This window comes from Felis catus, chromosome C1 (assembly GCF_018350175.1).
Source record: "Felis catus isolate Fca126 chromosome C1, F.catus_Fca126_mat1.0, whole genome shotgun sequence".
In the NCBI taxonomy this organism is placed as follows: domain Eukaryota; kingdom Metazoa; phylum Chordata; class Mammalia; order Carnivora; family Felidae; genus Felis; species Felis catus.
Window position 1 is genome coordinate 181,280,075 of NC_058375.1, and position 24,208 is coordinate 181,304,282.

General features: G+C 36.7%; 1 long non-coding RNA gene across 2 annotated transcripts in view; it reads right to left on the bottom strand.

The window, feature by feature from the left end:
• The window catches only part of LOC109502798, a 135,421-nt gene that overhangs the window by 105,909 nt on the left and 5,304 nt on the right, over positions 1-24,208 (bottom strand). For both annotated transcript variants that reach the window (XR_006583450.1, XR_002745057.2), the window contains exons 2-3: positions 13,030-13,211; positions 12,732-12,819 (exon numbers count right to left, since the gene is read on the bottom strand). This is a non-coding gene — a long non-coding RNA (uncharacterized LOC109502798). The remainder of the gene's footprint in view (positions 1-12,731; positions 12,820-13,029; positions 13,212-24,208) is intronic.

Sequence of the window (24,208 nt, forward strand, 5' to 3'; positions counted from 1 at the left end):
TTGGGGAGGTATCTATTCAGATCTTCCACCCATTGGTTAATCAGATGAGTTGTTGTTTTATTGTTTGGTTTTAAGAGTTCTTTGAACATTTTCAAATACAAAGTCTTTATTATGTACGTTTTCAAACATTTCTCTCTGAGTTTCACCTTTCATTCTCTTAATAGTGTTTACACAGAAGAAGTTTTACATTTGATACAAGTTTTACAAGCAAGTTTTACATGTTAATCAAGTGTAAGCTTGGCGATGACAAACTAGCAACCAGAAATCTATTTTTACATTAATTTTATATTCTGCTAAATTACTGAGTAATTCTAATAGGTGTGTTAGGTTGATCGTTGATCCCCTTTTGTTTTCTAGTTATACAATCATATCATCTGAAAACAGTTTTATTACTTTCCTAATCTGATTTTTTTGATTCTCTTGTCTGATGGTATGGACTAATGAGTCTATATGATGTTGAGTCATAGAGGAGGTCCTGGACACCTTGTTGTGTCCATGCACAGTTTAATTGCTCATTGGCAACTCCCCAACCTGTTACATTATCTAGTTGGTATCAATGTTTACTCACAAAATATAGGAACTGATATTTATTATCTCTTATTATCCTATTATTATTATTTTATCCTTCTGTCAAATACAGAGAGAAAAATGATCCTATCTGGCAAATTATAATCACTGTTTTGTGTAAGTACCTCTCTTGTTCTATTTATTTATTATTTTAAAATGAACACTCTTTGTTCTCATTTTTATTCTTCCAAATGCAAATATTCTACCTAACTGAATATGTAGCCTTATATTTTATATGTCCCTTTAAACAAGAGGCTGGGATGTTTTGGGAGAGTTTTTTTTTTTTTTTTTACTTTTTTTAACAATTTTTTTTAACGTTTACTTATTTTTGAGACAGGTAGAGACAGCATGAATGGGGGAGGGTCAGAGAGAGAGGGAGACACAGAATTTGAAACAGGCTCCAGGCTCTGAGCTGTCAGCACAGAGACCGATGCGGGGCTTGATCTCACGGACTGCAAGATCATGACCTGAGCCGAAGTCGGCCACTTAACCGACTGAGCCACCCAGGCGCCCCTTGGGAGAGTGTTTTAAATGCACATAAATTATCCTGTGTTAAGACCACATTCTGTTTCTTACTTTTTTCCTTAAGCATTGTGTTCTTAAAAGTTATTGGTACTGCTGAGCTCATACCTCTCTTACCGTTTCTAGTTTTTAGGGATCCATAACATACATCTACTACATTTTATTTATACAGTCTCCATTTAGGTACATAAAGATATCTTCCAACTCCCCCACTTCATTATATTTAGCTTTTTTATAGTTCTGTTTGTGACATGTACAGCCAGGTATGAAATGAATGTATACAGAGCATAAATATAAATAATTTGACAATGTACAGATGTGTTGCACATTAAGATGGCCAAGCAATGTAAACTCCCACAAACAGTGTGCGAGCAGTTCAGTTTGCCAAAATTCTTACTACCACTTGGCACTATCCAACTTATCAATTTTTGTTAACCCAATGGCTATAGATCTCACCTTTTTAAACATTTTAATTTCTCTAATTATTTATGAGTTTAAATATTTACTCATATCCTTGCTAACCACTTGTGCTTTCCCTTCTGAGAATTGCCTGTATCTTGCTCATTTTTTTTTTCTATTAGATTTTTTGTCCTTCACTTGTTGACTTCTAAGTGTTCCTATCGGATTCTAAATATCTGCTCATACTGGTTTGCTATACTGAGAGTGTTCTCTTTCAATTGTTTGTTAGCCATGATCTCTGTCCATAGTGCTTTTGTTAAGCCCAAATCCTTAATTTTAGTGAGAACCAACCTATTATTCACCTTACTATTGTTGCCTCATGATTCTTCATTAATTCTTGTTCAAAAAGTTTTATTTGCCTTATATTTGCCACATAATGTTAAACTTCACACTGAGTTATTTCAGCCCTCTGGAGCCGGGTGATGTTTTTATAGTAAGTAGGTACATGAATCAAGATATGCTATTTAAAATTTCTACTCTCCTCATTGTATCTGACATTTTTTTTTCTGACTGAAGCGGTTCTTTTAAAAATTTTTTTAATATTTATTTATTTTTGAGAGACAGAGACAAAGACAGAGACAGAGACAGAGTATGAGAGGGGAAGGGGCAGAGAGAGCTAAATACAGAATCCAAAGCAGACTCCAGGCTCTAAGCTGTCAGCACAGAGCCCAATGCAGTGCTTGAACTCACAGGCTGTGAGATCATAACCTGAGCCAAAGTTGGACACTTAACTGACTGAGCCACCCAGGCGCCCCAGAAGTAGATCTTTTAAAAGTTTCCTCAGTGAAGCTCATTAAGGTAAGTTTCCTTTACCAAGGGTATATCTCATAATATATCTAGGCCTGTGAACTGTCCATTCAAAATTCCTATCAGTGTGCACTGACAGGGTATCTCAGAAAGATCAATCAATTCATCATTTCTCATTTCAACCATGACTAATCTAATGTAGCTTTTACCCCAGATATATACAAATCTGGTTTCCAAGTTTTCTGATTGATTCTTTCTCATACTTATTCCTTTTTCCACCCCCCCTGTTCTGCCTGACCATGATGGCTAATTTTATGTGTCAACCTGCCCAGGCCACAATACTCAGATATTTGGCCAAGTAGTATTCTAGATGTTTAAGTGAAGGGATTTTTTTGTTTTGTTTTGTTTTGTTTTGTTTTGTTTTTAATGGGATTAACAACTGAATCAGCAGACTTTGAGTAATGGGAATTGCCCCACAAGATATGGGTGGGCCTCATCCAATCAGTTGAAAGTCATAAGAAAAAAACTGACTTCCCCCTGAAAGGGGAAATTCTACCAGCCAACTGTCTTTGGATTTAAAACTGCAACTCTTGGGGCGCCTGGGTGGCGCAGTCGGTTAAGCGTCCAACTTCAGCCAGGTCACGATCTCGCGGTCCGGGAGTTCGAGCCCCGCGTCGGGCTCTGGGCTGATGATGGCTCAGAGCCTGGAGCCTGTTTCCGATTCTGTGTCTCCCTCTCTCTCTCTGCCCCTCCCCCGTTCATGCTCTGTCTCTCTCTGTCCCAAAAATAAATAAACGTTGAAAAAAAAAAAAATTTAAAACTGCAACTCTTTCTTGGGTCTCCAGTTTATCAGCCCACCCTAAAGATTTGTATTTACCAGCCTTCACAATGTGAGACAATTCCTTGAAACAATCTCTCTCTATATATCTATTATCTACATATATAGACATCTAGATACAGTTATATTTAGAGAGATGTATATATGTACACAGAGAGATGTAAAGATATATATGTTATTAGTTATGTTTCTCTGTAAAACTCTGAATAATACACTGACTGTCATAATATTTTTAGGGAATATTACATTTGTATTTATTTGGTAATCTTAAACATACTTAAATTTTTTCAGGGGTTCTATTACTGCAGTTTTATGTAGAACAGATTCATGTTTATATTTGTTGATTTTCTCAGTTGCATTTCTTCGAAATACATTTCTTTATCCATTTTGAAAATGTCTTACGGGGTGCCCGGGTGGCTGAGTCAGTTACACATTCAACTTTGGCTCAGGTCATGATCTCACAGTTTGTGAGTTCGTGCCCCACGTCAGGCTCTGTGCTGACACCTCAGAGCCTGGAGCCTACTTCTGATTCTGTGTCTCCCTCTCTCTCTGCCCCTCCCCAGCTTGCACTCTGTATCTTTCTCTCTCTTTCAAAAATAAATAAAACATTTTAAAAAATTAAAAAAAATGTCTTACTTTTTATTTGAAGTTCTTTGTTATTCCCCCTTCCTCTTTTGTTTTCTTACCTGCTTCTATCGCATCCATTTTGGAATTGCTCCCACTTGGTTTCTTGTGTCCTCAGTCCAAAACAAGATTTTATGAAAAAATCCAGACCCACGGTGATACTGACGATGTAACAAACATAACCACCATGCCAGTAGGTATGTAGATGCCAGAACATTGTCCTCTAGCCTCCTCTTAGGCATGTACTTTTATATGCAGACACAGCCCACAGGAAGTGCTATGACTTTTGTTTGTCTCTCCTCCTCATTCATGCCTTTAGCTGCGATCTCTAGTGCCCAACTGTTGCAGAAGTGATGTTAGTACTAATTATCGTATAAAATTCAGTCATGTATTTGCCTTTTCCTGCTTCAAGACTTGCCCTGGAAGCCCGTGTTTGAGCCGTCCCCTAAGCTCTATCCGTTTCTCCTCTACATTTCACACAAATAATATCTTGTATGTACCATCATAAGACAGGTTTCACAACTTTTTACATAGAAACAATCACCATCTTCAAAAAGTTAAAATATGCAATAAAAACCACTGACATACTCAAAATGAATAACAAGTAATTGTGAATGAGTAATCAAACAAATATGATTATATTTACACTTTATAGTTGTTAAGAGAGGATGGTAGAACATAGGTCAGAAAATCATAATTTGACATCCAAAAAGGATATGTTTGATCATCTTATGAGTTTAGGGAAGATTTAGTGCAGAAAGTGGGATTTTAAGACTTCATGAAAGAGGAAATAAGAGAGCCGAGTATGCTGACAAAACAAAGGATTCGTTTTACCACATTATTTCATGTATTAGCATTTACTTTTCAGTTATGTAGCAGTTTCCTTTTGATGTGCTCTTTTCTGCTTAGGTAAGCATTTCAGAAGTTACCTAATTTACAAAGTTTTTAAGATGTTTTGACAAAAAAAGAAAAGCCTTCTTCTAACTAGAAATTAAGGGTTGTTGTGGTTTTGTTTGTTTTTGTTTTTGTTTTGCCACTCTTTTTTCCTTGTCCCCAGAAGAAAGATCAAAGAACATATTTACTGTGATACTTTTTATCAGAGAAAACTTATACACCGTAGAAGAAAACACAATTGATGTAATTCACTCCCTTAAAATTCGTGGTATGAATAAATGCTAAGAAGGATACATTGAGTACATGATTAAATTGGTCTGAACTAATTAGTTTTAATATAGTTTTATAAGTTTACTTATTTATTTTTGTGAGACAGAGAAAGAGAGAGAGAGAGAGGGGAGGGGGGAGGACAGAGGATCTGAAGCGGGCTTGGCACTGACAACAGAGAGTCCAACGCAGGACTCAAACTCACTAACCACGAGATCATGACCTGAACCAAAGGCAGACGCTTAACCAAATGAGCCACCCATGCACCCCAGACCTAATTAGTTTAAGAGAAAAAAATCCTTAAATATATATATACTTTATATATATATATATATATATATTATATATATTATATATATATTATATATATACACACATATATATTATATATATATATATAATACACACACACACACACACACACACACACACACACACACACATATATACACACAATTTTCTTTTTCTTTATGAGTATTATTTTCCCAGAGATAGTCACTCCCTGACTTTGGTGTTACTTTGGCAATAGTTGGATTAAAAAACTACCCAACCAGATCCCTAGCACCACCAGCCTGGCAGTGTGCAAGTAGCCCAGATGGGCCACGCCACCCCACAGTGAATCCTGCCCCTAGGAAGGGGGAAGAGAAGGTACACACCAGTCTGCCTGTGGCCCCAGCGGTGGGCTGGGGGCAGACATCAGGTCTGACTGCGGCCCCACCCACCAACACAAGTTATTCAAGACAGCACAGGGGAAGTGCCCCGCAGTCCCGCACCACTCCAGGGACTATCCAAAATGACAAAACAGAAGAATTCCCCTCAAAAAAACGTCCAGAAAATAACGAAAGCTAACGAACTGATCAAAAACGATTTAAACATATAACAAAGTGAATTTAGAATAATAGTCATAAAATTAATCTCTGGGCTTGAAAACAGTATAAAAACAGCAGAGAATCTATTGCTACAGAGATGAAGGGACTAAGGAACAGCCAGGAGGAGCTAAAAAAATGCTATTAATGACCTGCAAAATAAAATGGAGATGACCACGGCTTGGATTGAAGAGGCAGAGGAGAGAATAGGTGAACTAGAAGATAAAATTATGGAAAAAGAAGAAGCTGAGAAAAAGATAAAAAAAAAATCCAGGAGTAGGAGGGGAAAATTAGAGAACTAAGTGATTCACTAAAGAGAAATAATCTGGGGCGCCTGGGTGGCTCAGTCGGTTAAGCGTCCGACTTCAGCTCAGGTCACGATCTCGCGGTCCGCGAGTTCGAGCCCTGCGTCAGGCTCTGGGCTGATGGCTCAGAGCCTGGAGCCTGCTTCCGATTAGTGACTCCCTCTCTCTCTGCCCCTCCCCCGTTCATGCTGTGTCTCTGTCTCAAAAATAAATAAACGTTAAAAAAAATTAAAAAAAAAAAGAGAGAAATAATCTAAGCATAATTGGTATCCCAGAGGAGGAAGAGAGGGAAAGGTGCTGAAGGGGTACTTGAAGAAATAATAGCTGAGAACTTCCCTGATCTGAGGAAGGAAAAAGGCATTGAAATCCAAGAGGCACAGAGAACTCCCTTCAGACATAACTTGAATTGATCTTCTGCATGACATATCATAGTGAAACTGGCAAAATACAAGGATAAAGAGAAAATTCTGAAAGCAGCTAGGGATAAACATGCTCTAACATATAAAGGGAGACCTATAAGACTCGTGACCGATCTCTCTACTGAAACTTGGCAGGCCAGAAAGGAATGGCAGGAGATCTTCAATGTGATGAACAGAAAAAATATGCAGCCGAGAATCCTTTATCCAGCAAGTCTGTCATTTAGAATAGAAGGAGAGATAAAGGTTTTCCCAAACAAAAAAAAACTGAAGGAATTCGTCACCACTAAACCAGCCCTACAAGAGATCCTAAGGGGGATCCTGTGAGACAAAGTCCCAGAGATATCACTACAAGCATGAAACCTACGGACACCACAATGACTCTAAACCCATATCTTTCTATAATAACACTGAATGTAAATGGACTAAATGTGCCAACCAAAAGATACAGGGTATCAGAATGGATAAAAAAAACAATACCCATCTATTTGCTATCTACAAGAGACTCATTTTAGACCTGTGAACACCTTCAGATTGAGAGTGAGGGGATGGAGAACTATTTTTCATGCCACTGGAAGTCAAAAGAAAGCTGGAGTAGCCATACTTATATCAGACAAACTAGACTTTAAATTAAAGGCTGTAACAAGAGATGAAGAAGGGCATTATATAATAATCACAGGGTCTATCCATCAGGAAGAGCTAACAATTATAAATGTCTATGTGCCGAATACAGGAGCCCTCAGATATATAAAACAATTACAAACATAAGCAACCTTATTGATAAGAATGTGGTGATTGCAGGGGACTTTAACACTCCACTTACAGAAATGGATAGATCATCTAGAAACACGGTCAATAAAGAAACAAGGGCCCTGAATGACACATTGGATCAGATGGACTTGACACATATATTTAGAACTCTACATCCCAAAGCAACAGAATATACTTTCTTCTCGAGTGCACATGGAACATTCTCCAAGATAGATCATATACTGGGTCACAAAACAGCCCTTCATAAGTATACAAGAATTGAAATCATACCATGCACACTTTCAGACCACAATGCTATGAAGCTTAAAATGAACCACAGGAAAAAGTCTGGAAAATCTCCCAAAGCATGGAGGTTAAAGAACACCCTACTAAAGAATGAGTGGGTCAACCAGGCAATTAGAGAAGAAATTAAAAAATATATAGAAACAAATGAAAATGAAAATACAACAATCCAAACGCTTTGGGATGCAGCGAAGGCAGTCCTGAGAGGAAAATACATTGCAATCCAGGCCTATCTCCAGAAACAAGAAAAATCCCAAATACAAAATCTAACAGCACACCTAAAGGAACTAGAAGCAGAACAGCAAAGGCAGCCTAAACCCAGCAGAAGAAGAGAAATAATAAACATCAGAGCAGAAATAAACAATATAGAATCTAAAAAAAACTGTAGAGCAGATCAACGAAACCAAGAGTTGGTTTTTTGAAAAAATAAACAAAATTGACAAACCTCTAGCCAGGTTTCTCAAAAAGAAAAGGGAGAGGACCCAAATAGATAAAATCATGAATGAAAATGGAATTATTACAACCAATCCCTCAGAGATACAAGCAATTATCAGGGAAATCAGGGAATACTATGAAAAATTATATGCCAACACAGTGGACAACCTGGAAGCAATGGACAAATTCCTAAACAACCACACTCTTCCAAAACTCAATCAGGAGGAAATAGAAAGCTTGAACAGACCCATAACCAGCAAAGAAATTGAATCAGTTATCAAAAATCTCCCAACAAATAAGAGTCCAGGACCAGATGGCTTCCCAGGGGAGTTCTACCAGATATTTAAAGCAGAGATAATACCTATCCTTCTCAAGTTATTCCAAAAAAATAGAAAGGGAAGGAAAACTTCCTGACTTATTCTATGAAGCCAGTATTACTTTGATCCCTAAACCAGACAGAGACTCAGCCAAAAAAGAGTACAGGCCAATATCCCTGATGAATATGGATGCAAAAATTCTCAATAAGATACTAGCAAATCGAATTCAACAGCATATAAAAAGAATTATTCACCATGATCAAGTGGGATTCATTCCTGGGATGCAGGGCTGGTTCAACACTCGCAAATCAATCAACATGATACATCACATTAATAAAAGATAAGAACCATATGATCCTGTCAATCGATGCAGAAAAGGCATTTGACAAAATTCAGGATCCTTTCTTAATAAAAACCCTTGAGAAAGTCAGGATAGAAGGAACATACTTAAAGATCATAAAAGCCATTTATGAAAAACCCACAGCTAACATCATCCTCAATGGGGAAAAACTGAGAGCTTTCCCCCTGAGGTCAGGAACACGACAGGGATGTCCACTCTCACCTCTGTTGTTTAACATAGTGTTGGAAGTTCTAGCATCAGCAATCAGACAACAAAAGGAAATCAAAGGAATCAAAATTGGCAAAGATGAAGTTAAGCTTTCATTTTTTACAGATGACATGATATTATACATGGAAAATCCGATAGACTCCACCAGAAGTCTGCTAAGAACTGATACATGAATTTAGCAAAGTTGCAGGATACAAAATCAATGTACAGAAATCAGTTGCATTCTTATACACTAATAATGAAGCAACAGAAAGGCAAATAAAGAAACTGATCCCATTCACAATTGCATCAAGAAGCATAAAATACCTAGGGATAAGTCTAACCAAAGATGTAAAAGATCTGTATGATGAAAACTATAGAAAGCTTATGAAGGAAATTGAAGAAGATATAAACAAATGGAAAAACATTCCGTGCTCATGGATTGGAAGAATAAATATTGTCAAAATGTCAATACTACCCAAAGCTATCTACGCATTCAATGCAATACCAATTAAAATTGCACCAGCATTCTTCTCAAAACTAGAACAAGCAATCCTAAAATTCATATGGAACCACAAAAGGCCCTGAATAGCCCAAGTAATTTTGAAGAAGAAGACCAAAGCAGGAGGCATCACAATCCCAGACTTTAGCCTCTACTACAAGGTTGTAATCATCAAGACAGCATGGTATTGGCACAAAAACAGACACATAGACCAATGGAGTAGAATAGAAACCCCAGAACTAGACCCACAAACGTATGGCCAACTCATCTTTGACAAAGCAGGAAAGAACATCCAATGGAAAAAAGACAGCCTCTTTAACAAATGGTGCTGGGAGAACTGGACAGCAACATGCAGAAGGTTGAAACTAGACCACTTTCTTACACCATTCACAAAAATAAACTCAAAATGGATAAAGGACCTGAATGTGAGACAGGAAACCATCAAAACCCTAGAGGAGAAAGCAGGAGAAGACCTCTCTGACCTCAGCCGTAGCAATTTCTTACTTGACACATCCCCAAAGGCAAGGGAATTAAAAGCAAAAATGAACTACTGGGACCTTATGAAGATTAAAAGCTTCTGCACAGCAAAGGAAACAACCAACAAAACTAAAAGGCAAACAACGGAATGGGAAAAGATATTTACAAATGACATATCGGACAAAGGGCTAGTATCCAAAATCTATAAAGAGCTCACCAAACTCCACACCCAAAAAACAAATAACCCAGTGAAGAAATGGGCAGAAAACATGAATAGACACTTCTCTAAAGAAGACATCCGGATGGCCAACAGGCACATGAAAGGATGCTCAACGTCGCTCCTCATCAGGGAAATACAAATCCAAACCACACTCAGATGTCACCTCACGCCAGTCAGAGTGGCCAAAATGAACAAATCAGGAGACTATAGATGCTGGACAGATGTGGAGAAACGGGAACCCTCTTGCACTGTTGGTGGGAATGCAAACTGGCGCAGCCACTCTGGAAAACAGTGTGGAGGTTCCTCAAAAAATTAAAAATAGACCTACCCTATGACCCAGCAATAGCACTGCTAGGAATTTACCCAAGGGATACAGGAGTACTGATGCATAGGGGCACTTGTACCCCAACGTTTATAGCAGCACTCTCAACAATAGCCAAATGATGGAAAGAGCCTAAATGTCTATCAACTGATGAATGGATAAAGAAATTGTGGTTTATATACACAATGGAGTACTACGTGGCAATGAGAAAGAATGAAATATGGCCCTTTGTAGCAACATGGATGGAACTGGAGAGTGTGATGCTAAGTGAAATAAGTCATACAGAGAAAGACAGATACCATATGTTTTCACTCCTATGTGGATCCTGAGAAACTTAACAGAAACCCATGAGGGAGGGGAAGGAAAAAAAAAAAAAAAAGAGGTTTGAGTGGGAGAGAGCCAAAGCATAAGAGACTCTTAAAAACTGAGAACAAACTGAGGGTTGATGGGGGGTGGGTGATGGGTTTTGAGGAGGGCACCTTTTGGGATGAGCACTGGGTGTTGTATGGAAACCAATATGACACTAAATTTCATATATTGAAAATAAATAAATAAATAAATAAATAAATAAATAAATAAATAAATAAATAAATAACTACCCAGCTGATAGATCTCAAACTAGGCATAAGATGGGTGGCTGGATGGGATGATTTTAAAAAGCTCTTGAAACATGAAATTCTATGATACATCAGATATCTGGCACTGTAATGTGGACAGAACAAGACATTTTAAGTCATATTGTATGGATAATCTGGTCTATAAATGATCGGTCGTCTATTCATCATATAAGCCTAATGTCCATGACTCTCAGTCCCTGTTTGCAAAATATGAAAAATAATGCTGCTTCTCTGTTGTGATAGTATGTTGACAGAATACAAAGCACACACTAGAAATGAATTATATTTCTACCCTCATTAAATAAATGCTAACTAAAGAAGATTTTAGATACCTGGCATTTTTAAGATATTGAAATATAATTTTTAAGATAGTGAAACACAATCACCTACCCGATTAATCAGATAATGGAAAACACATACACAAGTCCACAAACCCTCTCAACAACAGCATTACTTTCAAGGATTATTTAAATAGTGCATTTCCATGTCCTTCCTTCTTTGGTAATGGCCCAATTTTGAAAATAACAATGGTTTCCTTATCATTAACATTACTACTTCAGGTTCTTACTGCAATTTTTATTATTGAATAGACCAATTCCATGTTATATAATATGAGGATTCATACAGAAATTTCAAAATATGGCTCTATATTTTATGGACTGGTTTCCCTTGGAAATATCTATTGTCCTTATTGTTTTTAAGATCTTGCAGCTAGAGTCTAAGATTATGTGGTTGATCTATTCATCTCCTTTGGTTTGATGTTCAGTGGCATATCTGCTTATCAGCATAGCATTTATTCTCACTGACAACACTGAATAGTCATTGGCCTGTCACTTTATGAGTCCAAAAAAAATGTGTGATCTGATTAAAGTCACAGAAGCTGTACTGAATAACAGATACACAATAACCAACCATATCATTACATGATATCAAAACAACTTTCTCTAGTAATATAGGAAATCTTCCTGGATATCCTTTTACAAAAATTGGTAAAGTTCTTATATATTAGAATAAAATTTCACTCAAGAATATTGTCAATCTTCAAAGGGTAGAGAGTGCTTGTTATTTAATAATGTATTTTTAAAATTATTTATTCTTTGAGAGAGAGAGAGAGAGAGATTGGGGCAGGGAGTGGAGAGGGGCAGAGAAAGAGACAAAATCCTAAGCAAGCTCCGTGCTGTCAGAGTGGAGCCTGATATGGGGCTAAAACTCACAAACAGTGAGATCATGACTTTAGCCAAAATCAAGAGTTAGATGCTTAATCACCTGAGCCACCCAGGTGCCCCAGATTTAGTTGTTATTTCAAGTATCAGAATCACTAAAAGGAATATATTGGGCTGCTTCCAGGGACAAAACTCTCAAAAACCTTAGTAAAGAAGCGTTTTGAATTAGTAAAAAATGAATTACTGGTTGGAAGAAGGAAAGAAAAATTTAAGAGATGTTGTATTATTGTAATAATGCTGTCATGTAATTTAATTCTCAGAACAGGCACTATTAACCCTACTTTCACAGATAAAGAAACTGAGACACAGAAAGGCTGAAGTAACTCACCAAGGACCAACCCAGCACTAAGTGCTGGACCTGGGATTCAAACTCACTGAACGTGTTTCTGGAATCCATCCTTTTATATAGCCTCATATTTGGGTCACAAAACTTAGACCACAAAATAAACACACAAACATCTCCCCAGCTTCCTGGCACAGAATAATATTCAGTGAATCTAAATCTAAGCTTACCTTTAGGATGCATAAGAATCAAAGCTTCTTTCAATGAGTATAATCTTCTACTATGGAGATTTTTGTGGCCAAGGCTCCTTTATAGTTTCTGAAAATAAGAGAAATTAATTGTTGGAAAGATAAGTGGTTAAAGAATTGTAGTTTCTGGTCTGACATGCAAATAGCTAATATCCTCACAAGAAAACAGATAAGCAAAATTCAACAACTCTCCTGAGACTCTTAGAGAATTGAGAATTGAGGCAAACTACTGCCCAAAATCTGGAAGAGAGACCAGCAGATCCAGAGAATCACAGCTTACCAGAAGCAAAACCCGGAAGCAGCAGCCCGCAGCTGAAGCCAACGTCGGTAGGCCAAATTTATTGATAATTGATCAATTGGTGTGGACTCAGGCTAGCTCAGAGTGAAAAGCTCCGAAGACATCCAATAGTAGGGGTCCCCACATTCTTGTGAGTTTTACCTCCAGCTGGCCTGTTGCTCTCACTGTAAAAATTAGAGAAAAATCCCTCTGTACTTCAGGCAGAAGGAGAGGAAAAGTAACCATATATTCAGAGCTCTCCAATCTTCTTAATAAGGCCCACCCTCAAGAAAACTTGTTTACCAGAGCTTAACCTGCCGATGTTTACTAAAGATTAATCAACCTGAGGGAAGATAAATACCCAACTCAGGTTCATTTAAAGACTGACACCTGGGGTGCCTGGGTTGCTTAGTCGGTTAGGCGTCCAACTCTTGATTTTGGCTCAGGTCATGATCTCACAGTTCCTGAGTTTGAGCCCTGTGTGGGGTCTGCACTGACAGCATGGAGCCTGCTTGAGAATCTCCCTTTCTCTCTGCCTCTCCTTTCTCCCTCTCCCCAAATAAATAAAAATTAATTAAAAAAAAAAAAGACATATCTAATCATAGGACTATAGCATACTTCCCTTCCCTCACACATTACCACTGCATCTATAGGGCCCCAGTGTAATAACAAGGGATTGTGGCTAGAAGAACTGCAAGCCTCAGACTCTATCTAAGGAATCTTTCGAAAAATTCAAAGAGTCAGAAACAAGGATGCCAGAAGGAATTGTAGACTCTGACAGTACAGCCCCGACAAACAATAAATGTGGCCTAACTCGTATCCAAATAAAAACAACCAACCAAAATTCACACTAAAGACCTATATACCTCAATACTTTTTACCTGATATACAGTTACAAATATGGTAGACATTACTCTCATTATATCATTAATCACTTTATTTTTTTTTAATTTTTTTTTTCAACGTTTACTTATTTTTGGGACAGAGAGAGACAGAGCATGAACGGGGGAGGGGCAGAGAGAGAGGGAGACACAGAATCGGAAACAGGCTCCAGGCTCTGAGCCATCAGCCCAGAGCCTGACGCGGGGCTCGAACTCACGGACCGCGAGATCGTGACCTGGCTGAAGTCGGACGCTTAACCGACTGCGCCACCCAGGCGCCCCTCATTAATCACTTTAATGTGAGTGGTCTAAATATACCAATTCAAAGAGACTGTCAAGGCAGATTAATAAAAACAAGACCCAACTATAAGTTGTCTACAAGAAAGGTAAGTGGTTGAGCTCCGGATTCTTGTTCTTCAAGGAAAAGTTACTAATTAATTAATCCTTCTTAACTCTGACCTTTACTCTCAAATTATTTCAGTGTTTTTACACCTAGTGTATCTCTTAAAATAGGTTGCTTTGCTAATAACAGAAACCCAGCTCAAAGTGATTTAAGCAAATAAAGGGAAAATTCCAGATCATGTAATTCATTTGTTCAAAACCTCAGGTCTGGGCTCAACCCAGAGTTCAAACCATATCACAAGCTGGTTTCTCTATTTCTCCAGTACACTTCCTCTACATGATTTCATTCTCAGATGGGCTTCAAGACAGCTGCTAGAAGTGCCCAGGTTTAAAGCCAATCAAAATAGTGAGATGCTTTCCCCACATGTGGAACCAAACTCATTTTGTTTTATTGTTCTCACTGGCTTTGTTGCCATCTTAAGCCCAGCATGGTAGCCTGAAAAATGCAATGTACTGTGCGGATCTGGATGTATGTGAAGTAAATGCCCCAAAAAAACATGTGAGCTAGGAGGGACTGATGTGTGATCTCCTGGAGGGAAAAGCAGGTACACTTACCAGGACAGGAGTGTTTGAGATACATGCCCTCTATGTGTAGTTGAAATAAAAACTCAAGTCTTTTGTCTACATTGTACTAAAATTTGCTCATTGTTCCTTTCTACATGATTTCTAACATATTACTGGAAAAATGAACTAATTTACATTAAACCATACTGAACTGAAAGAAATGAGCTAAAATAAAGCGAAGAGGTGATTATTAAAAATTCCTCCCAAATGCATGAGTTTGTAGGTAGTAACACTGGGAAAGATTACAATACTAAACTGGTCTTTCACCCTATCCCTTAGTGGAAAATGAGCAACAATTTAAACACCATCAAGTAATTATCATCTGAAGTCGGAGAGTCTTTTCCTACTACATCTGATTTTAAAGTTGACAAATGAATAGATTTGGTTCATTTGTTTTTGAGTGTTTTGTCATGATGCTACCACTTTATGCTGTAAAAGTTCTATGTAATAATAATAAATCTTTCACAAATAAAATATATGGAGAAAAATTATAAGTCCTCTAGAAACATCTCTTGACATTTTTAGGATGAGATTCAAATCAGGTTCACCCACTTGCCTATTTAGGCATGACCTTTTCATATTGAGAGATTATATCATATAAGTTACTGTACTTCAGAGATGCCTAATTAAAATGTTTCACAAAAAGCACAAAAATAGGAATAAAAAGAGAAAAAAAGGAATGAAGGGTAAACATATACTTTGATTTCTTCATTTTTTTAATCGAATTAATCACTTTCATGTAAGGCCTGTTTTTGTTTCTGAAGTGAAGCATAAGCATACTTTCCATACTGGACATCAAGTCATGTGATGTAGAAAGACTTGTTACACTAAACACACCAAAGAGGTACTCTGAATCAGAAAAAGAGCCAAATGTATTTGAAAAAAAATAACTGTCTTGCTTAAAGACTGAACTTCCTGAACGTTTATAAGCCTCAAAAAAATGTCACAACTTTACTCTCAAACACCCATGCTGCCAAAGGTTAAAAACATACCAAATCCATAAGATGGAAACATTTTGGGAAGAAAGTTATTAGCAAAGTCAGAAATTAATGTCAGTTGCACTTCCATTGTCATTTATAACCATTTGGTTAACATGAAGTATTCTTACTTTATTAATAACATTCACTAATATTTTAAAAAACACTAATTGTACAGTTTTGTATTTCTTATAAAGTTTCTAGCTATGGTGAACTTCATTTGATAATGTCACTTTTGGAGAACATAACTAGGCTTAGTAACAACTTTATTTCATAATAAAACCATAAATAGTGCCAACAATATTTTATTAATTTTTATCTGGTTTCCAAACAAGCCCTATCTTGAACTAAAATTTACATTTTAGAAATGTATATTTTGATAATCTAAAATTACAAAATCAGTGAGTAGGCACCTAAACTTTATGCATGCTCTCTAAAACCCCCCAAACTAGGTTGCAAATACAGATTAAAATTTACAACCTTCAGGGTCTCCTGGGTGGCTTAGTCAGTTAAGTGTCCAATTCTTGATTTTGGCTCAGATCATGATCTTCAGTTTGTGAGATCAAGCCCCATGTCAGGCTCTGCACTAACAGCTTGGAGCCTTCTAGGGATTCTCTCTTTCCCTCTCTCTGCCCCTCCCCAGCTCTCTCTCTCTCTCTCTCAAAATAAATAAATAAACATTTAAAAATATTTACAGGGGCGCCTGGGTGGCTCAGTCGGTTGAGTGTCCAACTTCGGCTCAGGTTATGATCTCACAGCTTGTGAGTTTGAGCCCTGCGTTGGGCTCTGTGCTGACAGCTTGGAGCCTGGAGCCTGCTTCAGAGTCTCTATCTCACCCTCTCTCTGTCCCTAACCCACTTGCATTCTGTCTCTGTCTCTCTCAAAAATAAACACTAAAAAAAATAAAAAATAAAAATATTTACAGTCATCAGTGTTTATTATGTGGCTGGTCATGGGATATCACAACTATTTGTTCTACAGAGGCTACTACGTGGCCCCTGCATTTCTTCCTCTAGTACTTTCTCACCCCTCCAGCCAGCCTGACCTCTGACCTTCCATCTTCCCCAGAAATCAAAACCTATTAGGATAGCTGTCTTAGTTCAGACTGAAACAACAACAACAACAACAACAACAACAACAACAACAACAAATCAGCAAAGACTGGGTAGCTTAAAGAACATTCATTTATTTCTTACAGTTCTGGAGACTATGATGTCTAACACCCACTTGCCAACAACATATTTTGCATCTGGTGAGGGCCCATGTCCTGATTCATAGACAGGTGAGTTTCTTCTGTTTTGTCTTTGCTATGGCAAAAGGGATAAGAGCACTCTTGGGTCTGTTTTATAAGTCCACTAATCCCACTCATGAGGGCTCCACTCCCATGACTTAGTCACCTCTCTAAGGCCCTACTGCTTCCTATCATGACAGTGAGATGGTATATCAACATATGAATTTTGGGGGTTCAGTCCATAACAACCAACTCTCTAGTTTATGTGTCAGACTCTATCCATTCTACATAGGGGAGATAGAGTCATGTTCCAGAAATATAGTTTCAGGGAATCTAATCCTATTGGAGGATGATCAGAGAGTACTCAAAGAAGAGTGTTCATACAGATAACCTAATATCTCAATATATCTCACTAAAATCTTACTAGAACAAGGTATAAAGTCCATGAGTTAAGCTATACCAGAGCAAAACTGCAGTTCATAACAGGTTTGATAAATTCAACAAGTAATGAAGATACCCTCCTTTCACATTTTTTTGGATGTAGAAGAATGGAAAAATAAGTAAATAAATAATAGACAGAGATAAGTATAGGTATATTCAAAATGCACCTTTTGAAGAGTCTTTTTAACAATGTTAATAACTGAAATTATAACCATTCTACAAAAGAAAGATATGAAGGTTTATTCACATTGAACAACGCACTCAAATTACAGTCTGGATTTTAACATCTATGCTTTGAGTGTCTATCGTAGAAACTATTTGGCACAATAAACCAGTAGATGATTCAGCAATGAGAAAAAGATACCCTTATCCTCCTGGAACCACTATATGCTATTCAAAATATAAGTTTGTAGTTGTTTAAATAATGGGCCATAAAAACATACATAAAGAGCAAATTAATTTCAACTGAACAGATTAATATAACCTCTCATTCCACTTTAATCCACTTTAGTGGATTTGATAGAATTTGGGGGAAATAATCATAATCAGCATTCCATAAATAATTTAGCATAATATCAATACCTCATAAGTTGTAAATACATATTCTAGGACAAAAGTATTCCATAGTCAAGTATTTTAAAATTAAATAAGAAGTTTCCACATACCTATTTATAAAAAGAAACTTCCTAAACAGAAGGTAATAGCAACAAATAATATTTTCAAAACTCAGCATTTGAAAAATATATTTGATCACAGAAATTGACTTTTCAGATAACCTATTAAAATCTCAGTGGATGTTAAAATTTTATGAACATAGAGATATTCTGAGGCCTTTAAAATACAGGCCTGTTTTCACTAATAACTGCCCACTAGCATTGCAAAATGCTTCTGCAAAAGGGCTGCCAAATGTCTTCAAGAAGAAGAGCTATGACCTCAGCAAGAAATATGGCTCCTCCCACAGACCTCTTGTATAATTTGAGACAGGTCATCTCACTTGTGTAGGCCTAATTCACCTCCCTGATAGATGTAAGTTTGGGGACTGCAAATGTAAAAATGGTACCAAGCTAATCACACACAATTCCCCCCCCCCCACCATTTTCCTGTTTAGACACTAAGCAAAACAAAACTGAAATGAATGAAAAAAATTGCAATCAGTCATCTTATTATATAAAACAAACTTTCTGCGTTAGAAAGTGAGGGTGTTCAACCACATGATTTCTACAGGTTTTTTTTTCCATATCCAAGATACCAAAAAGAAACAAAACACAACAAAAACCTGTTGATTATAAAAAATATTTTCTTCTTAAAGAATAGAGAACTGCTCACTGGTCTAGTGTGTAATCAAACTGTAAATCACTATTTCTTCAAGAGTTTTTTAAAGCATGCCATTTACCACTGAAAACATGATAAATTTCTTCAAATGTAAGACATCATTGAATGTAAGAAAAGCCATTATTTATGTAGTATGAATAAAAAAAATCTCTACTTAAGCCATATCATAACAATGACTGAAAGATGCATACCTACTTCAGAGATGCCAAAGTATAGGGGGAAAATGTTCTCCTTAGAAATCAGTGATATATAAGGGAGCCTGGGTGGCTCAGTCGGTTGAGCGTCCGACTTCAGCTCAGGTCACGATCTCGCAGTTGACGAGTTCGAGCCCCGCGTTGGGCTCTGTGCTGACAGCTCAGAGCCTGGAGCCTGCTTCGGATTCTGTGTCTACCTCTCTCTCTGCCCCTCCCCCACTCATGCTCTGTCTCTCTCTGTCTCAAAAATAAATATGACCATTAAAGAAATTTAAAACAAAAGAATCAGTGATGTATATAAATATATATATTTGGAGGAAGAAAAATTGAAACAACTTTCTTTGAACTTCTTAATGCATCTTATAACACATTTTTATTTGCAAAGCCACTTTCTCAAAGAGTCTTTACAATATCCATAAAAACAGTACTTTAAATAAGGTCAAATACTCTTTGATACCAACCTTGAAACATTTATTTCTGCTGAGACTCCCAGATCCCATCACTTAGAAAGTGAAAAGTAAACCAATTCCTTTTAAAAATTACATGTAATTCTTGAAAAACTTGGAGATCGGTGGCTCCTGTTGTACTAGGTAAGCCTATAAATATGTCTTCATAGTAACAACAGTTGTAAGAACAAAGTCAAATCATTGACTTTGCACCTCTACTCAGCACTGCAAAAATTGGAAATGGAAACTTTTACTTGTGTTGATCAAGGAGCCAGATACAGTTACCTACAGTAATCTCTTAAGACTTCTCTTTCCAAAGTGAATACCAAATCAGCTTAAATAACTGTGTATTAACAAGACTTTATAGAATGGCAGCAACTTAAGTTTTTAAGTCTGATCTCATCACAAAATCTAAAGTCTATTATTCAAGGATTAAAACCACCCAACGCTTCCTATAACAATTAAAATAACATGAAAAATCCTCACCTTGGACTGCAAGGCCCAAGATGCAGATACTCAGGTTACTGGAGTCTTCTGACCTGGGCCCTCACCTCTCCTGCTCTTGCTTCCTCTTCTTCAACCACTCTGACTCTTTTTAGCACCCATTCAGAGTCCTTGATCAACTTGGGTATAAGTTTCAGTTTTCAATTTTCAGAGTGCTAAGTATAGGTGTAATCAATTAGTCTTTGTTCCTGCTGTTTCCCACACAGGGAACGCTTTTCTCCCAGACCTTGACATCACTGTTTCAACAATTTTCATTCCTTTGTAATTTGCTCTAATGACTCGTCTTCCTAAAAGCTTTCACTAAGCATCATAGTTAGCTTCTTTCCATTTCCAGTAACTCCCAATTCTGTTGCCCTATTTTATTTCCTTCATGTAGTTTTACCAAAACCGAAAATTGCACAATGAGTCATTGTGTCCAATAAAATAGCAGGCTTTTTTTTTATTTCTTTTCCTCACTCATTATGCTTTTTATAGTGACTATAATTGTATGGCACTTCACTAATGTGACAGTTGAACAGGCTCAGATCACTGAAGAAGACTCACAAGGAACAAAAAGACAATGCTTACAAATCTGCAGTTTATTACCAGAAAAGGAAACAATACAGCGAAGCATCAAAGTCAGGATATGCATGCCAGCCTGTCTCAGGAGAGGTCTGGAAAGGCCTGGTGATAGCACCATTGTCCCCCTGTGTAGAGGTGACATGGACACAGTTCTTCCTCTCCAATTGGGAATAATGCAGAAACAGGATGCCCCAAATGGGAGTCTCTGTCAGGCTTTCTCTAGGTGTCTCATCTCACTGTTATCAATAAACAATGTTGATAAACTGGTACAAATGACCTTGAAGCTTCTGGGTTACAAACCAACATTATTATCAGTACATTTTATTTCATGCCTAGGTATGAGTGTAATGCAGGAGCATTTCTTATTTCAATGGAACAGTTCTGGCTATTTCCAGGCCTGTTGCAATTAACCCTCCCTGAAGAGGCATTTACTAGTGTGTGTGTGTGTGTGTGTGTGTGTGTGTGTGTGTGTAATGAATTAAGAAACCTTTACTTCAAAATTTTTCTTAAGATTTGCAATTTTTATCCTAATTATCTCTACACGGAATATAAACTTGGCTCTATTGCATTCTGGTGGAGAAATGACTAACTGCCCAGTAAAACTGGTGCTTCCCCTTGCATACTAGAGTCCTTGCTAGGAAGCAGCTACCCAAGCTAGGGTTACAATTCTAAACCCTCACCAGTGGAATATGGGAGAAAGTGATTTGTATTGTTTTAGGGCTGAGGCAATTAAGAACTGCGGGCATGCGTGGCTTCCCACCTTATCCTCCCTATGTACTCTCTGCATTCAGAGGACCCCGACACACTAGACGACAGTCAAATCATAAGAAAGCTGATGCTGACGAATACCCAGACGAATACCAGAAAGCTGATGAATACCCTCACTTGTGAATACCAGAAAGCTGATGAATACCCTCACTTGTCCTTACCTGTGTGAGAAAGGGATCTCCACTGGGCTAAGTGATAGAAATGGTGAGATTTACTATTTACTGTAGCTAGTGTTTCCTCAGCCAATACTGTTTCTGCTAGAGAAGGACCGCAATAAAAAGGCAACTACTCAGTAACTCTCTGGTGATTAAGGTTTACTTTATATATTTGCAGAATTATAGCACATTAATTTTTAATTTAATAGCTGATATTTAAATTTCCATTCAGCCATCTATTTTTACATAATTTACTGGTTACATGTCAAATATACTTCTCTTGATATATTTTATTTAATTGGTAACATAATGTTTTATGATTGCTATTTGCTTGTGCATATGTACTACATTTGATGTGTTCAAGATATTTTACAGCACTAACTGGAAGAAGATTCTCATATTTCTGTATTCATCCTTTGCATCTTGCATACCAACTAACATTTAAAAATTAATTTTTCAACTTTTCCAAAACATGTTTTCACCCTGGATTTCCCTCGTTCTTAAACATAAATATTTACTCTGTGACACACAGTTTGGAATGTGTTGTAATCTGTATTGTACTTTTCTATACCTTCCCCAGCATGAATTGAATACTAGGTCTTGTGCAAGTTGGATGAAATTTTCTGTTGATTTATAGAGATTTGCCTGTTACGTGTTTACTTTTATTGGTCTATTAGCCATTTTTAAATTGGTTATCTACTTTGCAAAACAACTATTATTCAATTAATTATGTGTAAGCTGGTAACACCAGACAACCCTGTAATTATGTAATGTGTAATTTATTATAAATAAACACCACTATAGCTTCTCAGAAAGGTTAACTTTTATATTACTTTGTTACATTATTTTACATTGTAGAATAGCACTCAGCATAGCATATAAATCTAGTTTTTTTTTAATTCAATAAAGTATTGTGGATTATTCATCATCACAACAATTCTTTTGCTTTTAGGTGACTGTGTGAAGTTCTTTAAATAAATACTTATAATCTTAGTAATATAAAGTCTTTTGTGTCTCTAGCTCTGCTTGATCTCTAAAAGAAGTATGACGATTTGATGTATGTAATTTAGTCACTGGGATAAAACCGCTTGTTCAATATCTTATCAAAAAGGAATTAAATGTGCATGTCATAAACGTTTTTGATATCCCCAAATAGTGTTATAATACAATGATAAACTTTTAGATTTATTCCTTGTATTACTTTAAGAAAGTGTTTCTGTTTTCCTCATTTTATTCCTATCTGACCCACCCTTTCCCCAAAGGCATTCTGTAATGAGATTCTGTTAAAGGTGGTAACAAAATTATTTCTGCTAAAGAATAACAATCAAATTTTTTGTGCATGCATTGTAGTTTCAAAAATTATCTGTCAAATAAAATTGCAGTGCTTATAAATCTAGCCATTAGAATGACAAATTTGAATGACAATGCATCAAGTTTGTGAAAGACTAGTGTTTTGTTTGTTTTGTTTGGGGCTATTTTGTTTTTGCATCACAGTACCTGCTAAACTGACCTTCATCTCAAGCTTCTTCCTACAGAAGAAGCAGAGCAAATCTAGGTATGGACGACTTTGGTTTTGATGTACATATATTTTGACCAAATTTAGTGAAATTCCCTTTGTGAACAAAATTCACACATATGAATAAACTAGGACTATATAAGACCTTAAATAAATCACCACCTTGTATTGAAAACCAAGTAAAATTAGGAATGTTTGAAAGCAGATTGGAGAGACTGACAATTATAAAGTTTTCTACAGGAATTAAGCCTTGCAGTAAAGAACCGCTGAGAGGAAATTTCTAAAGTGATTGTTCTTACTTCTTCAATTGTGGAAATCATTTACCTTTACCTTCAACGTTGGGAGGGTGAATTCAATGTGATTGTCTCTCTCAGGGGGAAAAAAATAAGAAATTTTAAATGTGTGATTACCTGCATTAGCATCTGTGAACTGCTCCACAATTAGATCAAAGAATAGTCTCCTCTGCCAACTTGAGGATCCTATTAATTAGCTATGTGGTTTAGATTTTCTTAATTGATAATTTATGTGCTTATATTGTTATTTTTAGGTGTGGTGCACAGTAAGGTTTGGAAGAAAAATTCTCTACTGAGTACAACAGAATAGTATCAATGATTAAACACTAACTGAACTCATAATCTGCATCAACCTTGGTTCTAAATGTCAAGGATCAGATTTGGGTAAGTCCATTTTTGAGTTCTGAGGAGCAGTCGAGGAATATGAAGTGATTAAAAAGGGGTAGGTATAAGGTGGGTGGGCTTGGATTCCAAACTGAATGCTCAAAAAAAGCTTTAGTAAAACCACTAGAATAGAAGCATATTGAAATTGAAATGTGCTAAGAGAAGGTTCTCATTTTTCATAGTTTTGAGCAAACTCAGACATCTTCTGCTTCGTCTGTCACAATATGATCTGATTTCCCAGAAGCTTTTACAAATCATTCTAAAAAAAAAGTAATCCTAAAGAGTAAGGGGAAATAAGTTTTGGTTTTTTTTTTTTAATTAATGCAACAAAAATAAAAAGGTTTTCTTTTTACAGTGGCTGGGCCCCAATTAAAAGAGGTATCTTAATAGATAATGGTTGAAAATGTCTATTTATACCTTAAGAGTAAAACAAATGATAAAAACACTAAAGTACACATACAGAAAATATGCTAATACAAAGGGGAACAAACAAATGTTAGTACTATTTGTAGGATTTTATCCTCCTACAAGAG